Source organism: Uranotaenia lowii, chromosome 1, assembly GCF_029784155.1.
Source record: "Uranotaenia lowii strain MFRU-FL chromosome 1, ASM2978415v1, whole genome shotgun sequence".
NCBI classification, from domain to species: domain Eukaryota; kingdom Metazoa; phylum Arthropoda; class Insecta; order Diptera; family Culicidae; genus Uranotaenia; species Uranotaenia lowii.
Window position 1 is genome coordinate 75,784,659 of NC_073691.1, and position 6,797 is coordinate 75,791,455.

Sequence of the window (6,797 nt, forward strand, 5' to 3'; positions counted from 1 at the left end):
GAGCTAAATGCTTAATGTTTCCATATTTTTTAAAAATAAATTAATTTTATCGTCATTCATAAGAAACTTGAATTTATTATAAACTTTATTCAATGAATAAGTTGTTTAGAGCAAGAATGCTGAAATCAAAGAAAAATTTTGAGCAAAGTTTCATAACAGAATCTGTGTCATTAAACACAGAAATTTGAAATATTCACAGATTTCACAGATTTTTTGAATTTTGAATAGATTTCCAAAATTATTATTATTATTATTTTTTTTTGCAATTCATTTATTTGAAACGGCAACCTTACAGTTTTAATGAGCCAAATTCTGTTTTTGTTTGTTTAACATGGGTTTCTTATGTCTATTTTACAATATTGTTGAGAGAAAAAAAAATAGAAGAAAGAATTATAGATGAAGGTCGATAGCTATATTTCGCACATATAGTCAAGGTATTATTATTTTTGGTCTATATAAAATTTAGGTTTCCTACTTTGAATTAGAAAAGTTTGATAAGAATTTCAATGTTAACTGATATTTCCCAACTAGAATATAAAAAAGAAGCAATTTATCAAAATAATAATAATAATATTTAACCTTTTGAAATTTATCATAAACTTTCAATGAAACTAAAGGAATTAGCATCACAGAAATCCATCACTGAATTTTGGAATAAATGTACAACAAATCAGATTTTTTTTTTCTCAAAACACTTTGATTTAGAGCAATGTACTGTTTTATTTGCAAAATTTGTAATTTAATGCAGCTTCTTTTGTACTACTGACTTTGTTGTAACCTTCAAAAGTTGTTCGGGGCAATATGTCTCTAAACACGCACATTCAAATAATGACTCAAATATAATAACAAACCTAATTTTTGAGATAAAATAAGTAAAATTTGAGTCAAGAGAATCTATTCTTTCAAAATAAGATACAGTGAATCAAAGTGAAAATTTATTTTTTTTTTAAATAGGAAATAAGAAATAAATTTGAACGGATATATTGAGAACAATTTTGTAAGGCAAAGTTTTTGTTAATTACGTAAAAACATCAAATTTTGAACTTAAATATCTTTAAAGATGAAATTTAATTGAAGTTTTCACAGTTACACAAAGATTTGGAATGAAAGCTATTAAAGATGTGTTGACAGTACAAAATGGTTCCGCTCAAGATAATATTTTAGTTCCGCTCAAGATCAGAATTCTTTCTTCAGTAAAACAGCTCTAGAGTTATCAAGGTTTACTCTAAAATATTCTACAAATCATCATAAGAAAGCAGAAACCAAGATCTATCCTGTGAACTAAAAAAAATATCGTTTGAATATAACCCCTTTCCATAACGCTTGGTCAACTGTTCCGAGTTTCGTCGAATTGAGCCAATTGGTTCCGCTCAAGATCATTTACTCTACAAAAATGAAAGTTGTCAATGAAAAATTTGAAAAGATGATCTAAAGGAAACCAACGATACAATGTATTGTTTTTCCATCATTCTGATTCGATGGGAAAGAAAACTAAATACCGTAAGAGCAAGTTCACTGGTGTTGGGAAAAAGTGGTTGAAATTTTGTTACTTTTTGCACATTTTGAAAATGTCGCCATGCAAAAACATTTTCAAGATCTGTGGCCTTCAAGTTTTGTAACAACACGTGTTGTAGTTTCGCATGCTGTGCAAAAATAGCAATATTTCTATCACATACGGATGAAATAGAAACAGTGCTGTAAAAAATACAACGCCCAAAGATCTTGAAAACATTTTGGCATGGTAAAATTTTCTAAATGTGCAAAAAGTGAAAAAATGTCTACCACCTGTACGAACTGTAGCAGCCGATTGAGAATAAGTTTTTCGAACAGTTTGCCCAGCGTTGAAAGGAGACTTATAAGCAGGGTTGGCATTATTCATCGTCATTAGTCAAATGACTGTGACTGTTGAGCCTCTTGGTCCGTCGAACTCAATTGACTGTTCCTTAACGACCAGTCACTTCGTTTGCCAGTCATTCAACCCCCAGTCGTTTGAAGCTAAAAAAAAATCATAGTCAGCATTCACCAATCGCATTCGAACGAGTCGTCGACCGAACTGAAGACGAAAAATAAACGCATTTATTATTATTGTTACTCCTGCCAGCAAGCTAGTTTTCAGTTTTTTATTGCTATTGTTGCTCTCTGCCAGCAAGCCGTTCAATTAATTGTACCTGTCGTCAGCAGTCGATCGAAGTGTGAAGAGATTTGCCAGTCACTCTCAGGAGAAATTTGACCATGTGTAGGAGCTTCGCCAGTCGCTGATGGATAAATGTTGATTGTTGTCGTGCTTTATCTGTCATGCGAGTAGTGAGGCTCCGTCAATTGAGAACAGTGCCAGTCGTTTGATGAAACAAAAATAGTCGGGTCAAGCGTGAGGAGCGAAATTTACCAACACTGCTTAAAAGTCGGTAGCTTTAAGCTTAAGTCTTTTCCGGGTTTTATAGTCGGAACGATCTTAGCTTCCTTCCAGATAATGTTAAAAACTTCATCAAACCCGGGAGCTTTCATGTTCTTGGTAGCCCTCAGCGCTGGGCTCAATTGTTCGGCAGCGATTTTGTCTTCCCAGGGTACTGCATAAGGGGAGTACTCTGCAAAGTGATCCTGAACAGGATCCAGGAGAAAATCGACGCTACACTCCGACGGCAACAAGCTGGATTCCGATCCGGACGATCATGTGTGGACCACATCGCAACGCTACGAATAATACTGTAACAAATCAACGAATTCCAAGATTCTCTTCTACTGGTGTTCGTTGATTTCGACAAAGCATTTGACCGACTGAACTGACTGACATCTCATCGAAGCTCAGTACAAGGCATTTTCGTGCAAGGTCATGGAAGGCAGTGTCTTGTGTGATCCAATCCCGGTAACTGATGGAGTGAGACAAGGATGTATCTTATCACCGTTACTCTTTCTCATGGTAAAAGATGAGTTTTATTTTATTTTCGTAGTATTCCGTCTCACGACATAACTTGGCGAACATAATTCCTAAAATTTACTCAGTCGATGGCAACCGTTCTTCAATTTCTCGGACATCCCACATTTTTGCAGATCACGCTCCACTTGGTCCAACACCTCGCTCGTTGCGCCCCTGCGCTTCTCGTTCCTACCGGATAAGCAACGAACACCTGTTTTGCAGGACAGTCGTCCGGTATTCTTGCAACATGTCCTGACCAGTGTATCCGGCCAGCTTTCACCACCTTCTGGATACTGGGTTCGCCGTAGAGTCGCGCGAGCTCGTGATTCATCCTTCGCCTCCACACTACGTTCTCCAGCACGCCGCCAAAGATTGTTCTTAACACTCGTCGCTTGAATACTCCGAGTGTACGCAGGTCCTCCTCGAGCAATATCCATGTCTCGTTTTTTTTTTTTTATAAAAGGAGGATAGGTAGAGAAAAATAAAAATGAAAAGAATTATAGACGAAGATCAACAGTTTTAAGGAAAAGGTATATTTCAAACATATATTCCAAGTCCATCACAGCTAACAAATTCCTCACTGGAACGTTGGGTGGCTTCCCTCGGGCCCGAAGGGAATTTATGAAGTTCGCTCTGGCGACAAGCTGGTCCTCACACGACCAAACAATATGCTCGATGTCATGGTAACCTAGGCCGCAACCGCATAAATTGCTGCCAGCAATATTTATGCGATAGACGGATCCTGGGCTCTTTTCTTTGAGTCTCCGGGTCTAAGTTCACCTGGGGACCCTCTCATGCCTTTACCGTTACCATCAAACACAAGTCCGTCCACGGATTGATGAAGGCATTGGCCTTCTTTGAGCGGATGGTATCCGCGGCCCGCGTTCTTAAGCTTTGGCCTCGGGTTCTGCAGGACGTTTTATCATAGCCTTACTGACTGTCTGCCAGTTGCAAGCAAATAGGAAATCTATTTTTATGTAGGGGTATAAATAGATTTACCACAGACGAACAGACAGGACACTTAGAAGAAAAATCGTACAAATTTTCGCAAAAGATTACATTGCCATCTGGTGTCGGTATTGCCTACCAATCAGTTTTGTCTAAAATGAAATGATCGAGGTAGTCTAGGATATTTTGATGTTAAATAAAGTGTAAACAAACAAACAAGAAGGGAACGAGAACTTACACAACTGTATTCAAGAAAGAGTACGAAGTGATCGTTACTAATATTCATGAAAAATCTGGCACAAGTTAGTGCTCTGGTTGAAACAGAAGGTTTAACGAGTATCAGACAATTCATGAAAGGCAGCGGCACAGTATCCTTATCGTCTCAGACTAGGGTAACCTTTGAGTGGAAGTGAATCCCGTCGATAGATACCATTTGATTTTAAGGTGGTTCAAGTCGACGACCAATCCAGCTCATGAGCTGTCGAACATTCCTCCAGCCGAAACCGACGAAGACTCATCAAATTATACTGCTTCGGATTTAATTGTGAATAAATATAGTTGTTAATACATGTACATATGTGCATGTATCATATTAAAAAAAAAACCTATTTTAGATTTCATTGTATCACCTACATTTTATTTTGTTTTGTTGGATATTTTGTAAACGTGAACAGTCACTCATGGAAGAAGGACGAAGAAAGGTTGTTTTGGGTTTTGACCATTTTTTCTCGTTTTGAAAATGTGTTCCTCCTATTTGATCCACCTTGTCTGCACGATTTGAGTCGAATGGCAATAGCGTAGTGGCCATGTGACGCTGGATTTAAACCTTTCCGTACAACCGTCGACTTTTCCGGACTCGACCTTGGCCTTAACTTCACATCAGTTCCGGCCAACAATTGACGTCGAATCCCAATTGTCGTCTTCGGTGACGCTACAGCTGCGAAACAGGTGCCGAAAGTAAGCCCCAAATTTACGATTTGTGAAGATTTCCAGTACGACAATCTTTCAATTCATTGAGCTTTCGAAAGATTCATCCAGCTACGTTGAGTTCAATGTGAAAAAAATGCATCGGTCGCGAAACAGGATACGACCAACTTATCCGCGCAACTCCCAGGGAAGTAACTCCTAGAATATGAATGCACTGGCTGTTAAATGAAGCTCGGTCCTGCACGAAACAGTTTACATACCGATAGATTGAGTCTTTGATTGATGTACTTGTCCGATCCTTTCTGCTGTTTGTAGAGATTAATTTTCAATGTTGTTATTCAAATAATTGATTTCTTCCAAAGCGGGAATTCTAATGGATAAAAACAAACGGAAATAAACATTCAATGAGCACCATGGCGATGAAAATATTATTACCAGAGTGCCTCCAGTAGGGTGGGTGCATACTGAAGAAAAGTAGGCAAGGGGTACCAAAAGTTTCTCATTGGTGGGGGGTGGAGACGGTGCGCTTTTTGACAGCGAATTGTTCGCCTACCATGCCTACGATTACGATTGCCTGTCACAAGATGGACGATTCCGTGCATTGGTATAAGAACACACCTGAAGCTTTACCCGCCTTGATTATTACCTTCATCACACAGCTACTATGATGAAAAACTCAGATTTTCCTCTTAGTGATTCTAGTGCACTCTTGTGGCGACATTGCCTAGCTTCGGAACAGATTTGCGAAAAACGAAAACCGAGTGTCCCGTCTGTTTGTCTGTGGATTTACTTTAGAGTTTGAATATAGAGCCATAGGACCGTTCTGAGGATTATTGATCCAAGTTTTCGGCGATGTGACCACATATTTTATTGTTATAGGGAACAAACGTCGCTTCTCTCTTTTGGATAAAGTTGTTCAGCGGAAAATTTCCTTAAGAGAATCTATAAAATGGCACAAAACCATAATTAGGTTCGGTTCCACTGAAGAAACAAAAATGGTTTTGATTTTTTAGTAGAAAATATTCAATTTTCCCATACAAACCTAAAAGTTTAAATTTACTCATGTAAACGTTGCTTAAAAATTCTGCAAAAATCATGGATGAGTTTTGAACCAACACGAAGCTTTTTAGACCCCAGGATTTGAGAAATTCAAAAATAACCCCAAATCGACTCCCAAGCTTTATTAACTGTAAATATTCAAACCTGGTAAAAAAAAGTTGAGCGATTTTGAATTATTGTGTACGATTCCATTTTTACAAAACTAATTTCAGATGCCTTTTTGCATTAATATTTGCTGATTAACGAACCATTTACTATTTTTTTTCGGACGAGAAGACATGCTTGTCATATTTTATATTCTTTGTAAATTATTAAGCTAGCTCGTGAACGCCGGAGAAAAGTCTGGATCACACTTAAGATCATATGTGTAATTATATAATTAATAATTAAAGTAATTATGTATTATAAAATCTTAGATAAGTAGATAAAGTAGAAAACCAAAAGTAAACGTTTAATCTATTATTCGAATAGAATCTAGATTAGTTAAGCAAAAAGCTATAAACATGGTTTTAGTTGAAACATTGTTGTGTATCATTTTTTTTTTCTTCAAACTACTGATAATCAAAAATTATTTAAGTGAGACGTAAGCCATGACCAGCCCTATTACATCTACCCCGGCACGAAACCCACCAGTTCACACATCTAGATCAGTATTTTGAGCGGCGGGGCCGGGAATAAACAGCAACCACGATGGGGGGTATAAGCAGAAGCTGAAGTAAGGTTTGTATTTATTTTTTTCAAGCTCCCCATCTCCAAGCTTTTGAAGACGTGAGCTCAGACTCTCGCGTGCTGCGCTGCGCCTCAACTTAACAACAGCTGGTTCGCGCAAAAGAAAGGTGCGCCAGCAAATGTCAGTTACTCGTGGTTAGCCGTCGGGTTCGGTTGTTGGTTGATCTTGGTCGTTGTGGTTTTCGTTGATTCGTTGATCTGTATGGTTGGCGCATTTCGA